Raw genomic sequence first — 26,126 nt, 5'->3', positions numbered from 1 at the left:
GGACTAAAGGTCCCTATGGAAAAATGCATGGGGAAATGCGTTTTGGGACCCCCCTTTTTTCTCGGCTTGACTAATCACTCCGAGACTTTCAGGGTAGGAGCGGAGCGCCCCACCTATTTTGAAAAATTCGCGAGGATTCGTCAACCGGCGCCAAAGTTATTCAAAATAGAATTTTTAGATTTCCTATGGAAACACGGTCCTAACTATAACTATCTACTGGCGACCGCCAGTAGATAATATATATATATATTTATATATATATATCAGCAAGCAGTCCCGTAGTGATTTTCAGCCTTTCACACGGAACACACGGGCACAGACCACAACAGAAGGTGAAATCCCTATATATATATATTCACTAAAAAACACCATAGGTTTCAGGGATGTTATAGTTACAAATTATCATTTTAAAAACCTTTGAAATTCAATGAAAAAACCATAGGTTTCAGGGACGTTATAGTTAGTTGCACATTTCACTTAACAATAGAAATTCGGCCGTTATAGTCAGTTGAGCTAACTACAACTCACGCCCCCGCAATGCACTGCTGATGACATCACATATTACATCATTCATGACATGGTGAGTGACATCTCAAATGACATTACTGATGACATCATCCAGTGACTGTGTGTTTCTGTAAAGTTTAAATATGTTTTTTAAATAAATTGGTCAAGGTATATTGAAGAATGAGTGGGTGTATAAGTGTGTGGATGGAGGATTTAGTAGGGGCATGACTGACTGTATAAGTAAGTGATTAAATATGTCTTACTGAATTCATGGGTTAGTGACTAAACTGTGTGAATGTCTGTATCAGTCTGTCTATTGCTGTGTAAGCTGCTGCATTGGTTGATGAGTAGCTACATGAGTGTCTATATGGGTTACTGATTGGTTGCCTGAGTATTTGTATGGGGGCCTGAGTGTGTGTGGGTGGGTGGGAGGTGTGTGACTTTGTGCATAGATGTGTGAGTTCTTTCTACACTGGGTGTAGGGGTTCAAGACTGCATGTGGAAACAGCTGTATGGGTGGGTGAGTGTGTGTATGGGTGTGTTGGTGACTGAATGGATATCTCAGTGCTACATGTCCAAGTAACTACATATGTAAAACACAGTGCATGAGAGAGTTGGAGTATATAAATGACTATACGTGAGAGTCAGTGATTGTGAGAGTGCTGTATGGATGAGTGTGTACTTGTATCAATGATTGTATAAGAGAGTAAGTATATGTTAATATCAGTATGAATAAGTGAGGTTGTGTGTGTATAACTGAGTAAATAGAAGTGTGATGATTCTTTGCATGACTGACTAGATGTGTGAGTAACTCTGGATGAGTGGCGGTGTGTGAGTTTGTATAGGTGTATGAGTGCCTATAATAGTGTTGCATTGATGAGTCACTGCATGTATGAGTGACTGTATGGGTGAATGAGTGGATGTGTGTGTAGACCTAGGAATCAGTGTGTGCGTACGTAGTAACTGGTATTGGTGTCTATTGTTTTGAAAATGGTAGTCTGTATTTTAAAGTGGGTGTATCAAAGGTTTTTATTAAGGTATGAGGAGGTGCATCAGATTTTCACGTGGATGATGTCATCAGTGACGTCATATGAGATGTCATCAGTGATGTAATTAGTGATGTCACTGACCATGTCATGAATGATGTAATATGTGACATCAGCAGTGCATTGCGGGGGTGTGAGTTTTAGTTAGCTCAACTAACTATAACAGGCAAATTTCTATGGCTTTGTACGAGTGAAATGTGCAACTAACTATAACGTCAGTGAAACCTATTGTTTTTTCAGTGAATTTCAAAGGTTTTTTAAATGCTAATTTGTAACTATAACTTCTCTGAAACCCATGTTTTTTTCAGTGAATTTTAAAGGTTTTTAAAATGATCATTTGTATCTATAACGTCCCTGAAACCCATGTTTTTTTTAGTGAATTTCAAAGGTTTTTAAAATGCTAATTTCTAATTATTATGTTCCTTAAACCTATGGTTTTTTCAGTGATTTTAAATTATCATTCCATTCTCAACCTAGTGAAAACAGCCGATATCCCCAGTTTTCCAGCAATAGCTTCCGCAAAAAAAAATAGCCACAAATGACAGCAACAAGTAACGGTATTAATATACAGAGTAGGCGTTCGAATGCAAAAAATAACACAAAAACACCACTTCCCAATATTTTCAACGAGCAGCCAAATCTGTTGTGCGATCCAAAAACAGACAATAAGCCTTGTTGGTAGTAGGAAACTAAAATTTGCTTTTTACTGGTGTAAACCACGACCACTACCTACAGTGTGAAAGGGAGCCCAGCCCAGAATCACATCTGAAGAACAACACATGTCATAAAGTTACTGATCATGCAGCTCCGACACCCAAGAAGGCCACAACACCCACTGCCACCAGCCTCAGGACAACCCCCCCGGACCATCCCCCTCCCTACTACCACCGAGGCAGGGCAGAACAGGACAGCAGACCTTCCAAAAATGGCATGGTCCCTCAGCCACACAATACTTGAATGTTGGCAGATGTGGCAACCAAGAATGTGTGAAAGACGCAAGTCACTCATCAATATTAATGCACACAATACCAAGTGAAGCGATGATGTGCTGGACAGACCTCACTATACAGAGCACAAACCTCTCCATATGTACATATACTGCTGGTACTTGTAGTGTTGTGCACAGTCGACGCAACCATGTTACCTCAGGCAGTGGAGAAGATCTCGGTCATGTAGCTGTGTTGTCCCCCGTGGAAGCGGAGTGGCTTGCTCCAATGTACGCCACTCCAGCGTAAGAGTATGAATAAATAGGCCGGAGCTCTGGGTGTGGTTCACTTCTGGGAAGACTAAAGCACCTGCCAGGGCAACAGCCCTCACCCTGCCACGAGGCCTCCGCCATGCTTGCTGGCCTCCTCGACACAGGCCCTCTGCGAACCCAGCAGCACAGCACCACAGACTTATGTCTGTACAGACTACTGACTTCGATCTACACATTGCTCACAGTGCGGCCCCCCGGACTGCGCATCATCGCAGAGTGTGCACACGCTGAGCGCCAAAGGTACCACTAACTCAGTGCACCAGAAGTCAAAGCCACGTGGCCTTATTAAGGCAGAATTCATTAGACAAAAGACATTGCTACCAGTGCTGCCCGCCCGGACCACGCATCATCGCAGGTTGCGCACACTCTGAGTGCTTCAGGTGCCACTAACTCACTGCACCATAAGTCATCGGCACGTGAACATATTCAGACAGAATTCAGTAGGCAAAAGACATTGCTCCCAGTGCAGCCCGCCTGGACCACGCATCATCGCAGGGTGCGCACACGCTGAGGGTCCGATTCACACAACTAAGTTAAGACAAAATCCTAAACTTACTACTTTTGGTATTCACAGAAGTTAGGATTTTGTCTTAAATTTGTCTTAAGACAAACTTAAGACAGACTTAAGACAGACTTAAGACAAAATCCTAACTTAAGTCTGTCTTAAGTCTGTCTTAAGTTTGTCTTAAGTCTGTCTTAAGTCTGTCTTAAGTCTGTCTTAAGTTTGTCCTAAGACAAAATCCTAACTTCTGTGAATACCAAAAGTAGTAAGTTTAGGATTTTGTCTTAAGTTAGTTCTGTGAATCGGGCCCTGAGTGCTTCAGGTGCCACTAACTCACTGCACCATAAATCATCGCCACGTGCACTTATTAAGGCAGAATTTAGTAGGCAAAAGACATTGCTCCCAGTACAGCCCGCCCAGACCACGCATCATCCAAGGGTGCGCACACGCTGGTTGCTTCAGGTGCCACTAACTCAGTGCACCACTTATCATCGCTGGCTGCACATACACTAAAATGCCAATAACTGTGCATCTCAACTCAACGCCACGTGGCTGTGGGCCCTTGCTGACCGCTGCCTCCTGCCTACACTGGGCTCACAATTAAAATTTTGTCTTCATTCATTAACTGCACAGTGCAGTAGGCAACTAAGTATAACGTCCCTCAAACCTACACCATATCCTTTTCGTATCCTTGCTTCAAGAACTTCTTTTATATCAGTTATAGCTTTACTACAATGACTAAATTCATCTTGCAAGTCCAAATGAACACTGAATGGCAGTCTACACTGCGGCCAGCAGAGCTCACAATTTGAATTCAGTTTTGATTTATTTATTGCAGAGTAAACTGTACTCTATGTCGTAGGATTTTCTCAAGAGGAAGTCACAAAAAGCATTCCTCGATGTCTATGCTGACTACTGCCTTCGATGTACACTGCGGATAGCAGGGCTCACAATTCACATTGAGTCGCAATTGCAGATGATGCAGTCCAACAGGCAAGAGACATTGCTCCCAGTGCGGCCCACCCGGACTACGCATCATCGCTGGCTGCGCACACGCTGAATGCTTCTAATGCCCCCATCTCAGTGCAGCACAACTCATGGACCCTTTATGATACAATATTTTGTGTATAATTTCACATCTGGTGCCCATACATCAGTGTACCACAAGTCATGGACCCTTCACGATAGACCCTTTTGTGTATTATTTCACATATGGTGCCCCTACGTTAGTGCAGCACAAATCATTGACCCTTTATGATTGAATCTCTGTGTCTGATCCAATGATTACTGTTGTACTTGTTGCCAGCACCAACCATTCCCAGAGGGCTGGCTTACACTCATCCCACATGCATCCAGCACAGACGTCACTGGACATGTGACCCTGGTAATAAAAAGGAGTCGAGCGTTCGTGCCTGTACCCAGTTCCACCATCTAATTGTGTCCGTGTGTTCATTATGTATGCAACATGCTGCCCCTGGGCCCTACCACATTACATTGTGCTCTGGACAGCGTATGCAACCAACTTACCTTTGACAGTGGGAGAAAACTTTGGTTATGTAACTTTGCCTCGGTCATTGTACAAGTATGTACGTAGAGACTGGATGATTAGAGTACTGCAAGGAGAGTGTAGAGTGTTTGGATTTGCTGAGTGATTGTATAAGTACATATGTTGGCGCAGCCTAACTCCGACAACAAGCTTGTCTCTAAATGGCTGCCCTCCATGTCCCAGAAACTGAAATTTGGACTTTGCATGGCCCTGTATTGCTACAGCTGCAATACTCCACTGAATGTGCAATAAACATTCACATCCACACAGATGTGTCATGTCCACCATCTTTCTTGTGTGGAACTATGGATCAATGTAGGGTCAGTGATTCTCCGTACCTTCCATGTTGGCCATGTTGTGGGACTTGGCTCACAGAGTGACACATTGACGCTTGCTGCCCCGGGTTATGGCAGCACTGCAACAAGAACACCCGCAGTGCATCAGTTGATTCCTCATACAGCTCACGATGGAGCCACGCCCATAGCTCCGGAGTCATTCTTCACAGCCTAACGCAGGACTGGCATACGCCAGGCCAGCCCACTCTGCTTACGCTTACAGGGAAGGAAAACAATGCTACATGGCCCAGATTTTCATTGTAGTGATCTGCTGGTCACAGGTCTAGTTGTCAGTATGCCACTCCCTCACGGCTGGTATACACCCAGACCACACCCATCCAGCACAGGCATCACAGGACATGTGCCAATAAAAAAGACCGGGCGCACGTGCTCTACGCCATTTTAGAGTTGCTCCCACCGCATGCACTGTGATGGCCCGTCCCGGTGGTCCGGACACCTCATGTAGGCCTGAGCCATCGAACAGGGGGGCCTACTGCCACGTACGTGGCCTCACTGGTCACTGAGTTAGTGGCACCGCAAGGACTGAGTGGGTGTGCAACATGGGATGATGATAGGTGCACTAGTATGTCCTCTGCCATGGAAAAATTAAGACGCAACACCAAATGTAAGACTTGTAGGCTTGCGGAGTGCGGCTGCATGATGTGGAGGGTGCCCTGTCCGCGAAAAGGTGAGCAGTGAGGCCTGGGTGCGCAGCGGTGGGCAAATACGTCTAGGCGGCAGGAGTAGATGGGGTGCAGCAGCATGGATGCACAAAGGCAGCACAGCAATTTAGGTGTACGCAGTCGTATATACTCTGCCATTACTAATTTTGTACTATGTTTCAGATGTGGGAGCTTGAGGGCTCCACCTAGGTCCCGGCACGTGGTTGGAGACACAGCGGTGGCGTAAAGGTGAGCTGTGAGGGTTTTGTCCACAGTATGGGCAGTCACTGTCCCTCTTTATCTCTTCCGTTCTCTCCTTCACACTCTTTCTCTCTCTCTTCCTCTCACACTGTTTCTCTCTTTCTCTTCCTCTTTCTCACACTCCTTCTCTCTCTCTCTTCCTCTCTCTCACTGTTTCTCTCTCTCTTCATCTCTCTCACTCTTTCTCTCTGTCTTCCTTTCACTCTTTCTTTCTTTTTCTCTCTCTCTCTTCCTCTCACTCTCACTGTTTCTCTCTTTCTCTCTGTATTCCTCTCACTCTTTCTTTCTTTTTCTCTCTGTCTTCCTGTCATCTTGCTTTTTGTGTAGCAGGCCTGCGATGATGCGTGGCCATCCTGCAATCAACACTCAACCTGAATTGTGAGCTCGGCTTCGCCGCGTGTACACAATTAGTGAGGAGGTTGCTTTGGCACATGGTGGACCCTTTTCGACACACGCCGGTGGCGGAAGGTGAGAAGAGAGGCTTGTTTGCGCACCGGCGGGCAGTCACCTCCAGGCAGTGGGAGAGGATGGGGTACAGCAGCCTGGGTGCACAGCGGCTGTCATACACCTCTGGGCAGTGGGAGTGGATGGGGTGCAGCAGCCTGGGTGCGCAGTGGTGGGCAAACACCTATGGACAGTGGGAGTGGAAGGGGTGCAGCAGCCTGGGTATACAACAGTGGGTAGACACCTCTGAGCAGTGGAAGTGGATGGGGTACACTAGACTGGATACACAAAGGCGGGACAGTGATTTAGGCATGCACAGTTGTATGTACTCATCCATTACTGATTCCATACTATGTTTCAGATGACTAAGCTTGAGGGCTGCCCTATATCCCAGCACGTGGTTGGAGACACACCGGTGGCAGAAAGGTGAGCTGTGAGAATTTTCTCCACAGTGTCATCACTCACTCTCCCTCTCATCTCTTCGTTTCTCTCTCTCACACTCTTTCTCTCTTACTCTGTCTCTTCCTCTCTCTCTCATTCTTTCTTTCTCTCTCTTTCATTCTTTCTCTCTCTCTCTTTCACACAGTTTCTCTCTCTTCCTCTATTAAACTGTTTCTCTCTTTCTCTCTTCCTTGTATCTCACTCTCTCTCTGTCTTTCTCTCTCTCACTCTTTCTCTCTCACTATTTCTCTCTCTGTCTTCCTCACGCTCACTCTTTCTCTCTTCCTTTCCTTCACTCTTTCTCTCTCTCTCCCTCTCTCTCACTCTTTTACTCTCTCTCTCTCACTGTTTCTCTCTCTCTTCATCTCTCTCACTCTTTCTCTCTGTCTTCCTCTCACTCTTTATTTCTTTTTCTCTCTCTCTTCCTCTCACTCCCACAGTTTCTCTCTTTCTCTCTGTCTTCCTCTCACTCTTTCTTTCTCTCTCTCTCCCTTTCTCTCTCCTTTGATGGATGCATGACACACAATCATATCTTGCTTTTTATTTAACAGGCTGTGATTCATGAATCGACGTCCCCCCCAACACCACTACAGCTGAACGCGAGTAGAATCTTCGATGATGCGTGGCCATCCTGACAACGCCTGAGAAAGTTGCTTCGGCACATGGTGGACCCTCTTACACACACGTAGGTGGCTGAAGGTGAGCAGAGAGGCTTCTTTTCGCAGCAGCCTGGGCGCACAAGAGCGCACAGACACCTCCGAGCAGTGGGAGTGGATGGACTGCAGCAGCAGACTGCAGCAGCCTGAGGGTGCACTATGTCCCGGCATGTGGTTGGAGACACACTGGTGGCACAAAGGTGAGCTGTGAAGAGTTTCTCCAGCGTCAACACTCCCTCTCCCTCTCCATCTCTTTTTTTCTATCTCTCTCACTTTCTCTATCTCTTCCTCTCTCTCTCTCATTCTTTTTTTCTCTCTCTTCCTCTCTCTCACTCTTTCTCTCTTCCTCTCACTCATACTGTTTCACTGTCTCTCTTTTCCTTGTATTTTACTCTTTCTCTCTTTCTCTCTCTCACTCTTTCTCTCTTTCTCTCTCTCTTTGTCTTCCTCGCTCTCACTCTTTCTCTCCTCTCTCTCACTCTTTCTGTCTCTCTTCCTCTCTCTCATTCTTTCTCTCTCTCTTCCTCTCTCTCTCTCTCACTCTTTCTCTCTGTCTCTCTTACTCTCTCTCACACTGTTTCTCTCTTCCTCTCTTCCCTGTATCTCACTCTTTCTCTCTCTCACTCTTTCTCTCTTTCTTTGTCTTCCTCTCTCTCTCACTCTTTCTTTGTTTCTCTCTCTCTCTCTCCCTCACTCTTTCTCTTGCTCCTTTGCTGGACACATGACGCACCATCTTATCTTTCTTTTTGTCTTGCAGGCTGTGATTCACAAATGGTCCAGCGATGACACGACATGGCTGTACTTAGTTTTATTTGTTCTTGTTTTAATAAAATGTTTTATATGTAAATCCATACATGACTAAGATTCTTATTTGTCCAACCTCACAAGCATCTTCTTATTAATAATTTTACAACATTACCCAATTTTTTACTTTCCAGATTCCCTAACGTGACTGTCACATTTGTTTGTGGGGGATTGGGGTGAGGGGACATGGGGGACAAGGAGCTCCTGCTGGGGGATGTCGGAGCAGTGTTGGGTGTCCGACCTGCATGATCGTTGCCTCCATTGCATCTGTTCTCAGAGACTTATGAGCCGATGGGCTGGCTCATGGACGAAGAACTGCGAGCCGACTGGCAGGCTCATAGAGGGAGAACCGCGGCCTGTCAGTTTGCAGAGGGAGAGCTGCGGGCCAGCTCGCAGAGGAACACCTACGGGCCGACTAGTATAGGGAAAGGTGCGGACCATCAGCTTCCAAAGGGATAGCTGCGTAACAGTGATGTTAAGAGTGTATCTCGCAGAGAGAGACCTGCGGTATATTTCCAGTCTTGGCTTCACAGATACAACTGCGGACCCGAGAACTCGCACCCGAAGAGCTGTGAGCCGGCAAGTGGTTTGCAGAGGGAGGCTTCCGGGCCAAAGAATGTTGTTGGAGGTATGCTGTTGATGGGGAAAATGGTGCTTAACCTGCTGATGTAGGGAGACGCAGCATGAAAGGGGTATCTCGCACAGACAGAGCTCCGGTATATTAAATTGTCCCTGGGACTTTTCTTTTATATTTTCACTCGATACGATGCACAAGATGGCTGCTAACACTTCCTGGTTTGAAGTGTTAGCAGCCAATCAGAGGCAAGCTTGTGCTTGGTAGTTAGGCACCATATAGATATATATATATTTTTTACTTTAATATCTCAAAACTACTGAACGGATTTACACCATTTCAACAAAAGCGCGCTTTATGGACCAAGATCTTTCTCCCTGCCAAATTTGGCATAATTTCGTTCAGCAGTTTGACCTGTAGCCTTGTCTAAAGTTTCCTATGGAAAATGCATTGAGGAAACACTTTTTCGGACCCCCCTTTTTTGTCAGCCCCCCCTTGCTTTCTTTGGCCCTGAGGGTCTTTCAGGGACCCCCTGAGCAGGCATAGGGGATCAGGGTGTTTCTACCCGGCTCCCTTCTCTTGTTTTACACCTTTGTTTCTCTGTTTTCTAGTGACTCGCTTCTACCGAGTCACAAGATGGCTGCCAACACTTCCTGGTTTGGAGTATTGGCAGCCAATCACAGTGAAGCTCGTGCTCGGGACTTAGGCTCCGCCCAGATATCACAACTTTTATTTTTCTAATTTTCTCAGCAACTACTGAACGGATTTACACCATTTAAAAAAAGGTCGCTTTCTGAACCAAGCTCTACCTTTCTGCCAAATTTGGGGTAATTCTTTTCAGCAGTTCGGGCTGTAGCTTGTCGCAAAATTTCCCATGGAAATTAACATGGGGAAAACGCATTTTGGGACCCCCTTTTTTCTCAGCCCCTGTTTTACGAATCACCCCCAAACTTTCAGGATAGGAGCTGACCTGGATGGACTGTTTTTTGGGAGAATTTCTCAAAGATTTGTCGAACGACGCCAAAGTTATTAGCAAATCAAAAAATGCTTTTCCTATGGAAACTAGGTTGTAACTAGAACTACCTACTGGCGACTGCCATATATATATATAATATATATATATATATATATATATATATATATATATATATATATATATATATATATATATATATATATATATATATATATATATATATATATATATATATATATATAATCCCCATCAAATGCCACTCACTGCCGAACAGCTCACGGGCGGGTGCCGTTGTCGTGAAAGTGGCTTTCACGCAAATATTATTCACCAATTTCCTGAAAGGAATTAAACAACGCACTCACTAGATTTTGCATGCTTCAATGGATTTAATTTCAGGCAGACCGGTTTCAGCATTACCCCTTTTTCAATGCCTCTGGATATTTTTCAATCACATATATATATTACCTACTGGCGGTCACCAGTAGGTAGTTATAGTTAGGACCAAGTTTCCATTGGAAGAGCATTTTTTGTTTTGCTTGTAACTTTGACGTCGTTTGATGAATCTTCATGACATTTTCCAAACTAATTCTTTGTTCGGTCATATCAGCTCCTATGTTGAAAGTTTGGGGGTGATTCGTCAAGGGGAGGCCGAGAAAAAAGGGGGGTCCCAAAACTTGTTTTCTCCATGTTAATTTCCATAGGAATCTTTAGACAAGGCTACAGGTCGTACAGGTGAACGGAATTACCTCAAATTTGGGAAGGGTCTTGGTCTAGACAGCACACTTTTGTTTATTTGATGTAAATCCATTCAGTAGTTTTGGAGAAATATCAAAATTTACAGATATCGATATTTGGGAATTCTGCCTTCTGATTGGCTGAGGGGTTACGAGCACGAGCTTGCTGCTTATTGGCTGTGAGCAGTGCGAGTGGTTGCAACTAGGAAGTGTTGGCAGCCATTTTGTGATTCCGTTGAAGCGAGTAAGGGGAAAAAAGGGTGAAAAGAGTAGGAAAGAGGAGGGTAGGAGCGTTGTGAGGTCTGTGGGGTGGTTAGGGTGTGCTACACAGGGAGTGTGAAGCGATGTATTCACCCCTACCGGTATGAAAGTGCTGTTTTGCCCAGAGTGAGATGGTGCTGAGGTGAGGTGCCGGTACACTCGGGATGAAACCGTGAGCTGATTGCTGTAAACTGATGTGCTCTGGGCGCTGTAGTATACTGGCCGCTGTAGCATAGCTGTGCAAGTGGTGTTAGTATGGGTTTAGACTATAGTTAGTATGGGTTTAGACTATAACGCTGTGAGCTCTGTTGGGTGGTTAGCGTGTGCTATATAGGGAGTGTGAAGCGAAGTATTCACCCCTAGCGGTGTGAAAGTGCTGTTTTGCCCAGAGTGAGATGGTGCTGAGGTGAGGTGCAGGAACACTCGGTGATGAAACCGTGAGCTGATTGCTGTAAACTGATGTGCTCTGGGTGCTGTAGCATACTGGCCACTGTAGCATAGCTGTGCAAGTGGTGTTAGTATGGGTTTAGACTATAGCAGGATTGGGAGGCAAACTACTCAGCCCTGCCAGTCTGAAGACTCGAATGGAGGGGCAGATTTACAAGCCCCTTGCGCCACTTTTGCGTCATTTTTAAGATGGGAAAAGTGACGCAAAAGTGGCGCAAGGGGCTTGTAAATAAGCCCCGGAGTGTTTTAGCAACAGGAATTAAGAAATAATCGTGAAGAATATAATGCAGAATGTTGCAATGCCACAGAAGACAAATGGTAAAATCAGGTGTGTTTAAGAAGGTGGGTGTGTGGGATAAAGCGATGGAGTCTGCAAGTTATATAAAAAGTGTATTTATTTAAGTGCCATAAATGGAACCACTGGTGCAAAAGCTAAGGCATCCAGCTGAGGCAAACTCCAACTGCTTCTGCTGTATTCAAACCTAAGCTCCTGCATCAGTTAATTCCACATTACATGTTATAGTTCCATGTGACATAAACAATACCTATTAGACATGAATGATTGTAAATTGTAGAATGAAAATAAAGGTTTACCACATACGATTACCACACTGTGCCAACCAGTTCCTAAACAATGCTGTGTTTTTTTATCTTGATTGCCAGCTCATGAGCAGAGGCTGAGGATGAGCTAATTTGTGTGAAAGGGCTTTGTGGATAACAGGCAGGCAGAGAGACGTGTGTACAAAGAATAGATATGGTTTCAAAATAGATTTCGGGTTTAGGCTAATTTAGCAAGTAAATAGCGTATTTGCATAGGCCATACATCATCCATCCCTGGTTAGTGTGGAGACGTAAGGGCCAATAATGAAAACACAGTTCAAATGCCTAAGCATACTTAGAAAGTTATTAGATGAAAATAGTTCAATTGAAGGGTATTAAAAAATTTTATAGGAAAAAGTAAAAAAAGTTGGAAAAAATCAATCCAAGAGTAAAGTGAATTTCTTACAAGTCTTGGAGATTGCAGTCCGGAAGTTCTTCAGCTGCTTGAGATACGTATTGTTCAAAGAGGCGATTGTTGCCATCGTGTGAGAAAAGCGAAGCGATCCAATTCATATCCTCGAAGGGACAGTAATGTTCCTCGAATGTTGGAGTGGCAATTGGAATTGGCAGGCAATCTGCAATGTTGTCAAAAGTCGCGCGTTGCAGGAGATCTTTCGCGGCTGCGCAGAAATCCCATTCCGCCAGGATACTTTTTTGCGTTGCATCCGCCATTGCTTCACTGCCCGAACAATCAAGTTCATGGTTTTCAAGATACTCCATTCCCTGCTGGATATCGGGAGCGTTTGCTGAGATGTTGCCAAGGTATAGATCCATTCGCCAGTCAATTGGGCAAGTTTTGCAATAAAAAGATGGTTGCACGCAGATTGTATATGTGTAAATAAATGTCATGTTGTAGCTGGCTCCGATAATAGATAGAGGCAGGCAGCTGAAAAGTTGTTCCATTTTTTCACGGTATTGATGTAACTTTGCGTAGAGGCGTATTCTGTCGGACATGCTGTTTACCACAGGGAGCGCAGCCATTTTTAACAAGCTAAAATAGTAGTAGGATGGCCGCAAACAGAGCGAGAATTATGGGGACTGTTGCTGTTATTCCAGAGATGATCGAATGAATGAAGTCTGATATTAGACTAAAAACAGTTTGAAAGCCTGTGAGAAGGCCAGAGGAGATAGTGTTAAAAAAGTGTGCCAGACCTTAAATGTCAGATGTGTTGAAAATTGTGTAACAATTCACAAAGTGTAATGGAAGGTTTGTATTTAAGAGGGAGTGTATTTTACTTGAAGTTGGTGCTATCTGCAGTCGATACATTACTTTTGGAGAAGTGAGGGACACTTCTGTTTGAAACAAAAGCGGTTTCAGTTTGCTCCGCTTAATAAAATCTGTTTTCAAAGTAGTTATGGAATGCCAAGTTGAACTTTGGACGTTACTTTGTGTGGGTGGGAATAGAGATTGCCAGAGGAAGTTATCCGGTTTGAAACAGTAAGGACATACGGTATGCCAGCTCACATTGCGTAGCAGTCCATGTTATTAAGAAGCAGATAACTGCCGTTAGAAAGCTGTGTGAATGTTGGTCTGATTGTGGGAGTTGGCGTGCTTTTAAGAAAGCACACAAGATTGGGGGCTGTAAGCTTAGAAGCGTCGTGCAGTTGGATATTCTTGCATAGTAATGAATGACTGCCATTGTGGTCCCACTTTTCACCTGTGAGAAAAACTTTGGTATCCTCTTTAAGACAGCGATATGTAAATGGGAGAAACCACTGCTCGTAAATAAACACGCTACCTTATATAATCACATAGTGGAGAGGTGTGGCGCAGCGGCCAGCGCAGCTGACTTTGGAGCAGAGGGTTCACGGTTCGGCTCTGGCGGCAGCTCAGCTCAGCACCATGTGACTCTGGGCAATAGCTCACTTAATTTCCACGACGGCCCCCAGTGCCTTGAGACCCGTAAGGGTAGGCAGTTCGCGCTTTACAAATACAGATTTACATTTTTTTTTACATTTACATCCAACATGACAAACAACATGCACACCTAGCAGACACAACAACACGACGTACTGTGGGAACCGTGGCTAGCCATGTACACAAACATAGCACCTCTGCCACACAATGCAGAATGCGGGGAGAGATGGGAGCAAAGTATGTGTGAAGGTGGCAAGTGATTCTCGATTATAAAAGTATACAAGGCAAAGTGTTGAGGGGATGTGCCGGACAGACTAGAGTATGCAGAGCACAGACATGTACATGTCAACATACACTGATGGTATATTGAGTAAAGTGGACAGTGGAAGCAACCATGATAGTACAGTCAGTAGGGAAGATTACGAAAACTTGGCGCATACGTGCCCCCTCCCCCCGCAAATCTTTAGCGCAGTGGGTTGGCTCGGCGTACGCAAGGCTAGTGTAGGGGTATGAATAAAAGGCATGCTTCTCTGGGTGTGGTTCTTTTCTGGAATGGCGGACATGTCTGTCAGGTCTGCGCAGCTTACACCGCCACAAGGTTGACGCCGTGAGCGAAGGTGGCTGCGTGAATAATGCTCTCAGCCTGCTGGTACTCAGAAATCGTCATGGCCGCTGCGACGCACATATGCCCCACAGTTCACCTTTCGACACCGCCGTGAAATAGGGCCCACCATGTGCCGGCGGAAGCTCCTGGGCCAAGGTCTGCGAGCTGGGAAGGCTCCTGAGATCAACGCAGGCTACCGCGACACAGGCAGACAGCGCCCAGCCTGAGGCCCAGCACCGTGGAGTGCTCTGTATACTACGAACACAGTAGTCCAACAGGTACCAACAGTGGAACGGTGTCTTGATCCCACAATGGCTGATGTTAGAACTGCATCTGAGAGTGCAGATGAAGGTACTCCTTTCGACCAGCTGTAACCAACTGTAGGTCCCAACAGTGGAACAGGGTGTCTTGATCCCACAGTGGACAATGTTAGAACTACATCTGAGAGTGGAGATGAAGTTACTCTCTTCGACCAGGTGCAAGCAACTCTAGGTCCCGACAGTGGAACGGTGTCTTGATCCCAGAATGGACGATGTCCGATATTACCTGCTGCTTGGTTTTCATAGAACTCCCTCCGTTGAGGTGCATCAGACTCTGTGCTTCCATAGCTAAGTGCTGCACATGATCATTGGGCTTGGCTGACTGCAGTCGCTGGAGTACACCGCGGTCCAGCAGGTCTGAACAGTGGAACGGGGTCTTGATCCCAGAATGGACGATGTCCGATATTACCTGCTGCTTGTTGGTTTTCACAGAAGTCCCTCAGTTGACGTGCATCAGACTCTGTGCTTCTGTAGCTAATTGCTGTACATTATCATTGGGCTTGGCTGACTGCAGTCGCTGGAGTACACCGCGGTACAGCAGGTCCGAACAGTGAAACAGGGTGTTGATCCCACAATGTACGATGTTAGAACTGCATCTGAGAGTGGAGATGAAGGTACTCCCTTCGAACAGGTGCAACCAACTCTACGTCCCAACAGTGGAACGGTGTCTTGATCCCAAAATGGATGATGTACGATGTTACGTGCTGCTTGGTTTTCACAGAACTCCCTCCGTTGAGGTGCATCAGACTCTGTGCTTCCGTAGCTAAGTGCTGCACATGATTATTGGGGTTGGCTGACTGCAGTTGCTGGAGTACACCGCGGTACAGCAGGTCCAAACAGTGAAACGGGGCCTTGATCCCACAATGGACGATGTTAGAACTGTATGTGAGAGTGGAGATGAAGGTAGTCCCTTCGACCAGGTGCAAACAACTCTAGGTCCCAACAGTGGAACGGTGTCTTGATCCCAAAATGGACGATGTCCGATATTACCTGCTGCTTGTTTTTCACAGAACTCCCTCCGTTGACGTGCATCAGACTCTGTGTTTCCGCAGCTAACTGCTGCACATGATTATTGGGCTTGGTGACTGAAGTCGGTGGAGTACACCGTGGTACAGCAGGTCGGAACAGCAAAACGGGGTCTTGATTCTGTGATTGAGGATGTCAGAAGTTAAAGTTTGTGATGATTTGTGTGTACCCCCTGCGATCAGGTGCAGCCAACTCCGTGCTTCTGAATCCAATGGCTTGTGGCTGTGAGGCGTTAATGACCACTCCCTCTGGCCTACACTGTGGTCAGCAGGGCTTACAATTCAGATCGAGTGGTGATTGTTTAATTACAGAATCCAGTAGACAAAGTCTATTGAAATATACACAATAGTCTTTTAGTATACTTGCTTGAAGAAGTTTTTTAAGATGACTTATAGGTCTAGTACAATGACCAAATTGTTCTTAGTAGTGGTAAAGAACACTGAATAACAGTGTACACAGTGGACAGCAGAGATCGCAATTCGAATTGTTTTGATTTATTTATTGCAGAGTTTTGTGTAATTTATGTTGTTGTATTTTGTGAAGAGGAGGTGAGAAAAAGTATTCATGGAAGACTGTGCTCACTACTGCCTTCAATTTACACTGCAGACAGCAGTATTTACAATTCAGATTGAGTCGCTATTGTAGATGACGTAGTCCTGTAGGCAAAAGACATTGCTCCAGTACGCTCTGCCCACACCATGCATACGCATCATCGCAGGGTCCGCACACGGTTTTACTTGCTTCACGTATGACAAACTGGGCAGCTGAAGTCAACACCACGTGGCTGTGGGCCCTTGCTGACCACTCTCTGGTCTACACTGCAGACAGCAGTGTTTACAATTCAGATTCAGTCGCTATTGCAGATGATGTAGTGTTGTAGGCAACAGACATTGCTCCTAGTACGGCCTGCCCGCAGCATGCATCATCGCTGGCTGTGCACATGCTGAATGCTTTTGATGTGGCTATCTGAGTGCATTAGACCTGATGGACCCTTTATGATACAATCTTTTTGTGTATTATTTCAGATCTACTGCCTGTATCTCAGTATACCACAAGTTATGGTTCTTTTGCGATAGAATCTTTTCTGTATTATTTCACACCTAGTGTCCCTACCTTACTGCAGCACAAACTATTGACCCTTTTATTATTGAATCTGTGTGTGTGATCCAATGATTACTGTTGTAGTTAATGCTAGCAGCAACCATTCCCTGAGGGCTGGTTTACACTCACCCCACACGCATTCAGAACAGACGTCACTGGATATGTGTCCCTGGTAATAAAAAGGAGTCGAGCGCACGTGCCCGTACCCACTTCCACTTCTGTGTCCCTGTCTTCATTATCTATGCATGATACTGCCCCTGGGCCGTACCACATTACATTGTGTTGTGGACAGCGTATGCAACCATGTTACCTCTGGCAGTGGGAAAAGTTCTGTTATGTAGCTTTTAGATGCATGGCTATCACAGGTGGAAGGCTACTTTACAGAGCATGAATATTGATGAAGATGATGGTTGCATGTTGTGTGTAGTGTCAGATATGTGTATATAGCAAAAGGTTTTTCAAAAGCTCTGTAAGCAGAAGAGGAGTCTCTCATCAAACGCTGTAGAGAGAATGACAAAAATGGGTGGGGTCCTGCATCTGTTACAATGGGAAATGTTATGAACCAATGAAATGCTTTTCTTTAAGGTCACATGGTAATCGCGCACCGAGCGCGCAAGGAGGCCGCACCCGACGCGATTGTTTAGAAAATATATTTACCATAATATAAGTTTATTATAGTTAGAAATATATAAATGTTTAAAATATTTTAGATTATCGCTTGTTCTCATAAACACTTTAAACTTATTTAGATATAGTTTTGAGATGAAAAAAAAAATGAGGGAATGGCGTTCCTGGCGCGACACCATATGTCTATAACGTAACACAGGGCCTGGCAGCGTGCACTCATCGCAAATGCAATGCGCAGCATGCGTGGCCCCATACGTACATGATGTAAGGTGCAGCTTGGTTTCTGCATACCCGTCGCATACCAAAGTAGCAGCTGGCGCAACCACATACGAATATGATGTTACATCAGTGATGTCATTTGAGATGTCATCAGTGATGTCACTGACCATGTCATGAGTGATGTAATATGTGACGTCATCACCAGTGCATTGCGGGCGCGCGAGTTATAGTTAGCTAGTTTCTAATGTTTTTTAAATGCTAATTCCTAACTATAACGTCTGTAAAACCTATGTTTTTTTCAGTGAATATATATATATATGTATATATATATATATATATATATATATATATATATATATATATATATATATATATACACATATATATTTACCTACTGGCGGTCGCCAGTAGGTAGTTATAGTTAGGACCACGTTTCCATAGGAAATCCGCAACATTCTATTTTGAATAACTTTGGCGCCGGTCGACGAATCCTCGCGAATTTTTCAAAATAGGTGGGGCGCTACGCTCCGCTCCTACCCTGAAAGTCTCGGGGGGATTCGTCAAGCGGGGGCTGAGATAAAAGGGGGGTCCCAAAACGCGTTTTTCCCATGCATTTTTCCATAGGACCTTTAGACAGGGCTACAGCCCGAACGGCTGAACAGAATTACTAGAAATTTGGCAGAGAGGTAGTCCTCAGGTCAAGGAAGTGCCTTTTGTAGGTTTGGTGTAAATCTGTTCAGTAGATTCTGAGAAAATAGCCTTTAAATCAATATATATATCTGAGCCAGCTTACGGTGCGCTTACCGTACGCGTACGGTGGCGTGCGCGAGCGCGATTCTGATTGGCTCTTAGATCTTAGTAAACATTCGAATCGGCCGAAACCAGGAAGCGGCAGCCGCCATTTTCTCTCTCGCACTGAGAGTGATGTTTAAAATATAAAGGACAAAAACATGTAAAGGGGCTGTTTAGACAGCTCCCACACACATAGCCATGTTGAGGGACTCCCCAAAGATCCCTCAAGTGCAAAAACTGAATTTTTATTTTTTCGCTAATTTCGCGGATTACGCTTACCGTACGCGTACGGTAAAAAATTATAAAAAAAAAAAATTATCCACACTCTCCCCACCCCGTGTGCAATTCATGGCCGAAGGCCACCAATTGTGCATGGCTTATTACAGATGAGATAAACTATAATATTTAAAAAAAAATAATAAAAAAAAAAATTATCCACACTCTCTCCACCCCGTGTGCAAATGGTGCCCGAAGGGCACCATTTGTGCATGGCTTATAAAAATTACGAAAAATTAAAATATTACCTTTCAAAACGAAGTGCATCATATGTCCTCCATGTGCGCACGGTGCGCGAAGCGCATCGTGCGTACATGGCCCATCTAGCGTAACGTGGGCACGCGGTGTGCGTAGCGCACCGCGTGCCCACCGTGCGTGCACGGCACTAACTACGTAAAGTGGCCGCGCGGTGCGCGAAGCGCACCGCGTGCTTACTGTGCGCGCACGGTGCGCGAAGCGCACCGTGCGCGCACGGAACGAACTGCGTTAAGTGGGCGCGCACGCCACGAATGGCGTAAAGTAACTTAGCATTTAAAAAAACGTACAAATTCACTGAAAAAACCATAGGTTTCACACACGTTGTAGTTAGGAATTAGCATTTAAAAAACCTTGCAAATTCACTGAAAAAACCATAGGTTTGACACATGTTATAGTTAGCGGAAATTTTACTGATAAAAAAACAATGAAATTCCCCCGTTATAGTTACTGTAGGCAACTATAACTCACGCGACCGCAATCTTCTGCTGATGACATATGTGTCTTTATGAAAAAAAAATATTTGTAATATATGTATAGCTAAAAATGTATGGAAGAAGACATGGGCAAATAAGTGTCTAAATACAGTATTAGCATCAGCAGAGGATTGCGGTCGCGTGAGTTATAGTTGCCTACAGTAACTATAACGGGGGAATTTAATTGGTTTTTTATCAGTAAAATTTCCGCTAACTATAACATGTGTGAAACCTATGGTTTTTTCAGTGAATATATATATAGATATATATAGATATATATAGATATAGGTATATATTACCTACTGGCGGTCGCCAGTAGGTAGTTATAGTTAGGACCACGTTTCCATAGGAAAACCTCAACATTCTATTTTGAATAACTTTGGCGCCGGTCGACGAATCCTCGCGAATTTCTCAAAATAGGTGGGGCGCTACGCTCCGCTCCTACCCTGAAAGTCTCGGGGGGATTCGTCAAGCGGGGGCTGAGATAAAAGGGGGGTCCCAAAACGCGTTTTTCCCATGCATTTTTCCATAGGACCTTTAGAACGAGCTACAGCCCGAACGGCTGAACAGAATTACTAGAAATTTGGCAGAGAGGTAGTCCCTAGGTCAAGGAAGTGCCTTTTGTAGGTTTGGTGTAAATCTGTTCAGTAGATTCTGAGAAAATAGCCTTTAAATCAATATATATATCTGAGCCCGCTTACGGTACGCTTACCGTACGCTTACGGTAAGCGTACGGTGGCGTGCGCGAGCGCGATTCTGATTGGCTCTTAGATCTTAGTAAACATTCGAATCGGCAGAAACCAGGAAGCGGCGTCCGCCATTTTGTCTACCGCACTGAGTGTTATGTATCAAACATGATGGCCAAAAACATGTTACGGGGATGTTTTGACAACTCCCTCTCACATAGTCATGTTGAGGGAGTCCCCAAACATCCCCCAAGAGCAAAAACGGCATTATTTTTTTTTCGGCAATTTCGCGGGGTACGCTTACCGTACGCTTACCGTAAGCGTACGGTAATAAAATAAAAATAAAAAAAACACTATCCACACTTTCTCCACCCCTTGTGCAAATGGTGGCCGAAGGCCACCATTTGTGCATGGCTTATCAGAGGCCAGAAATTTCCCCAAAAATTTCAACAGATTACCTATCACAAGGAAGCGCATAATATGTCCTCCATGTGCGCACGGTGCGCGAAGCGCATCGTGCGTACATGGCCCATCTAGCGTAACGTGGGCACGGCACTAACTGCGTAAAGTGGGTGCGCGGTGCGCGAAGCGCACCGCGTGCTCACTGTGCGCGCACGGTGCGCGAAGCGCACCGTGCGCGCACGGAACGAACTGCGTTAAGTGGGCGCGCACGCCACGAATGGCGTAAAGTCACTTAGCATTTAAAAAACCGTACAAATTCACTGAAAAAACCATAGGTTTCACACACGTTATAGTTAGGAATTAGCATTTAAAAAACCTTGCAAATTCACTGAAAAAACCATAGGTTTCACACATGTTATAGTTAGCGGAAATTTTACTGATAAAAAACCAATGAAATTGCCCCGTTATAGTTAGTGCTGGCAACTATAACTCACGCGACCGCAATCTTCTGCTGATGACATATGTGTCTTTATGAAAAAAAAATATTTGTAATATATGTATAGCTAAAAATGTATGGAAGAAGACATGGGCAAATAAGTGTCTAAATACAGTATTAGCATCAGCAGAGGATTGCGGTCGCGTGAGTTATAGTTGCCAGCACTAACTATAACGGGGCAATTTCATTGGTTTTTTATCAGTAAAATTTCCGCTAACTATAACATGTGTGAAACCTATGGTTTTTTCAGTGAATATAGATATATATATATATAGATAACCTTGAGAAAGGCTCGTGGAGCTGAAACTCGTAGGTAGCATTTGTGTCCGTGAATAAATCTAGTAACTCACGCATTCTTGGAGTGCCCTTGTCTTTTGTCAGAGTTGCATTGGAGTTTCTTTGCCATTATATATAAGCGCATCTGTAAGGTTTAGCCCCTGGATGGGCCAGTTCCTGAGGGCATGCAGGAACTAAAAGGAGGGGGCTTAATTATGCCAAGGAGCTCATATATTAAATGATACAAGGTCGCTGCGCTGACCCCCCTAGGCCCTGGGAACCTCCACCTTCCTGGGGCTATTTAAAAAATGAGGTGGGGGCCATATGGACCCTGTGCTACAGGGACCACCGCCTCCCTGGGGCTTGCTGTTTTTTAAAAATGAGTGGGGCCGTACCTCTTGGAGTCATAGATGGTCTGGGAACCACCACACCGCCGGGACGACTCCTGCTATTGTCCCAGGGTGCCCACATCCAAGACATAGCTGTTTACTGTGGCTTGACGGGAGCTTTAACTGCTCCCGTCAAGCCACAGAAAACACGCTTGCTGGAAGCGCAGTGTTCGTCTGTTTCTCTGCCCGCTGTCAAGCAAGCGAAACAGACAAATTGCTTTCACAAACAGGGAGCTGCATGTTTAGCAGCTTCCTATGTTTGAAAACAATGCTGGTTCCCACAGGAGGCAAGGGGCCGGGTGGGACAGCAGGGCCTTGAGGCTCCCCCCTCAGTCCCATGGAAGAGAATAAAGGGGTTAGATAAAGGTCAGAAAAGAGCAGAAATAGGCAAAATAAAGGTCAGAAAGAGGCAAGATAAAGGTGAGAAATTAGCAGAAAGAGTCAGAATAACGGTCAGAGATGAGTAGCAACAAGCAGAATACAAGTGAGAAACAAGCAGAAAGAGGCATAATAAAGATCAGAAACGGGCGGAGAGAAGGAGAATAAAGGTCAGAAAGTAGCAGAAACATCAGAATAGAAGTCAGAAACGAGCATCAAGAGGCAGAATAGAAATCAGAAATGAGCAGAAAAAAGGCAGAATAAATGTCAGAAACGAGCAGAGAGAGGCAGAATAGAGGTCAGAAACAAGCAGCAAGAGGCAGAATAAAGGTCAGAAACTAGCAGGAAGAGGAAAAATAAAGGTCAGAAATTAGCAGAAAGAGGCAAAAATAAGTTTGAAAACGAGCAGAAAGAGGCAGAATAAAGGTCAGAAATTAGCAGAAAGAGGCAAAAAAAAGGTTAGACACAAGCAGAAAGAGGCAAAACAAAGGACAGAAATGAGGAGCAAGAGACAAGGTTTGAAACGCGCAAAAAAGGCAGAATAACGGTCAGAAACGAGCAGAAAGAAGCTAAACAGATGTCAAAAACAAGCAGCAAGAGGCAGAATAGAGGTTAGAAACGAGCGGAAAGAGGCAGAATAAAGTTCGGAAATGAGCAGAAAGAGACAAAATAAAGGTGAGGAATGAGCAGAAAGACCAAAATAAAGTTCAGAAACAAGCTTGCTGAGAATTTGTGAGACCTCGCCGGAGGCCCTGCCCCTTTCTCAACACTCTGCATAGGAGCTTCCTGTGGCACGACTGGTTGGGGGATGAATTCCCATTGGCTGCTGAGGGTCGTTGGGGGCCAAAAACCCCTATTGTTGCAACAACTAAGCCCCCCACAGCCAGATTGCTGAGATGTCATTGGAGGCTATGCCCCCATTCTTAACCACTCTGCACAGGAGCCTCCTGGTGCACTACTAGCTGGGGGGTGAACGCTTCTTGGCTGTTGAGGGTCGTTTGGCACCAAGAACCCCCTATTGTTGCAGCAAGTAAGTCCCCCAAAGTCAGATTGCAGGGACCTCATCGGAGGCCCTGCCCCTTCCCAATCACTTCACAAAAAGGGCCCCCTGGCACACTACTGGTTGGGGAATTAACTCCCCTTGGCTGCTGAGGGTTGCCTGGCTGCTGGCGAGCGCCCGTGAAGTCTCGTCGCACTCCCCATGCGGGCAAAATGAAGTGACGAGTACACTAACATAACAAGAATTCCCCTCTGTTGTGAAGTGCTGAGTTTATCAGTAACTCCGCAATTCTCATGGAACGCTGAGGTGCTGAATTCTGTGAATGGAGCGGAATTATACAACCAGTCCTAGAAAAAACAAAGATTGCAGGGACATAATAGTTAGGAAATAGATATTTTTTTTTAAACTTCATGAATTCACTGAAATAAACAAAGGTTATAGGGACGTTATAGTTAGGATCTCATTTCACTCATACCAAACCAATGAAATTCAGCAGTTATAGTTACCTCAGCTAACTATAACTCATGCTGCTGCAATGCACTACTTATGACCTCACATATGACATCACTGCTGACATCATCCACAGAAGCACTCACACACCCACTCACACCCCTATAAAACTTCTCATACACCCACCCACTCACACACTAGGCCTGGGCAGCAAATTCTGTTCCACTTGCGGAATTTGCGGAATTTGGGTAATTTCGAATTCCGTGGAGAACACGGAATTGCCCAAAATTCTGCGTTCCGCGGCTTCGTGGAATTTTTTACTTGTTCGCGTTCTCAAAATTCCTGTTCGCGAGATATTTGCCCCCGAGCACACAAACAGCGTTCCCGAACAGGAAAAAAGCATCGCGAACAAGCAATTCCGCGTATTCGTGGAATGTCTGCGTGATCGCGGAGATTTTTTACCATTTCGCAGAGCTTTGTGTAGCACGACTATGCAAATTCCACCCACCCTTATCACACACCCATAAAACCACTCACATACCAATTCACAGACCCATACAAGTATGCATACAGCCCTCACTCATCCATAGAGCTGCTCAGACACCCACTCACTCATACAGCTACTCACACAACCACTCCCTCACCCATGAAGCTACTTATACAATTAATCACTTATCTATACAGCTACTCAAAGAGTCACACACTCACCCAAACAGCTACTCACACAGCCACTTACTCACCTATACATCCACTCACACACACACTCACTCACCCATTCAGCCTTTCAACACAGCCACTCACTCACCCATACAAGCACTCCTACACTCCCTCACACACACACACAATCACCTACATACCCATTCACACATCCATACAAGCACTCACACATCAGTTAATTCTCCCATACATCCATTCACACACTTACTTTACAGTACAGCCACTCACACACCAACTCACTTAATCAAACAGCAACTCAAACAGCCACTCACTCATCCATGCAGCCACGCACACAGGTAGTCACTCACTGATACAGCCATTCAGACACCCACTTACTAACCCATGCAGTCACTTACACACCCACTCACCCACCCATAGTCACTCACATACCTATAGTGCCACTGACACACCCACTCACTCACCAACATAGTCACTCACACAGCCACTCACTCACCCACAGAGCTACTCACATATCTACCTATAAACCAAAACAGACACTTACACACACACTGACACACTCATATCGGCACTCAGATACCCACTCACACACGGATACACACAGTCACACAGCCACTCACATAATATATGATACGAATAGTATCACGCATTAGTAGTCCAGAAAGTATACTATTTTACCTTTTGTAGTATCTTGGGATATATGTTTAGCACTCATAAACATTTAGAAACCATTCACACTCACTGGATAATGTCATCAGTGATGTCATCAATGATGTCTCTGACCATCTCATGAGTGATGTAATAGGTGAGGTCATAAGCAGTGCATTGCGGGGACGCAAGTTATAGTTAGCTCAGGTAACTATTAATGCTGAATTTTACTGGTTTTGTATGACTGAAATGTGAGCCTAAGTAAAATGTCTCTGTAACCTTTGTTTTTTTTTCCAATAGTTATAGTTACAACCTAGTTTCCATAGGAGATCTCAAAATTCTATTTTGAATAACTTTAGCGCCGGTTGACGAATCCTCGCGAAATTTTCAAAACTAATGGGGCGCTCCGTTCAGCTCCTACCCTGAAAGTCTCGGGGTGATTCGTCAGGCGGGGGCCGAGAAAAAGGGGGGGTCCCAAAACGCGTTTTCCCCATGCATTTTTCCATAGGACCTTTAGTCGCAGCTACAGCCCGAACGGCTGAAAAGAATTACGTGAAATTTGGCAGAGAGGTAGCCATAAGGTCAAGGAATTGCCTTTTGCAGGTCTGGTGTAAATCTGTTCAGTATTTCCTGAGAAAATAGCATTTAAAAGCATATCAATATCTATACGCGCGCACCGTGCGCGCACTGTGCGCGCACCCTGCCGTGCGCGAGCGCAATTCTGATTGGTTGTTAGATGTCGGTAAACATTCGAATCGGTCGAAACCAGGAAGTGTCAGCCGCCATTTTGTCTCTCGCAGTCTGAGGGGGTGAAAAAAAAAGGTGGAGAACGTGAAAAGGGGGCATAGTGGACAGTTCCTGACCCCTAAGCCTTGGTCAGGGGGTCACAGAAGGACCCCCAAGGGCGAAAAAAACAATTTTTATTTTTTTCAAAAATCGCGAGGTGCGCGCACGGTGCGCGCATGGCGAACTGTCGGTGCTCGGTGCGCGAAGTGCACCGAGCGCCCAGAGCGCGTGCACGGTGCGCATAGCGTGTGCTCGGTGCACGTAGCGCACCGCACGCGCACGGTGCGCGCACGGTGAAAAACCTGAAAGAAAAAAAAATTAATAAATACATA

The sequence above is a fragment of the Triturus cristatus genome, chromosome 3_2, assembly GCF_964204655.1.
Source record: "Triturus cristatus chromosome 3_2, aTriCri1.1, whole genome shotgun sequence".
In the NCBI taxonomy this organism is placed as follows: Eukaryota; Metazoa; Chordata; class Amphibia; order Caudata; family Salamandridae; genus Triturus; species Triturus cristatus.
Note: the sequence above shows the minus strand (reverse complement) of the source record.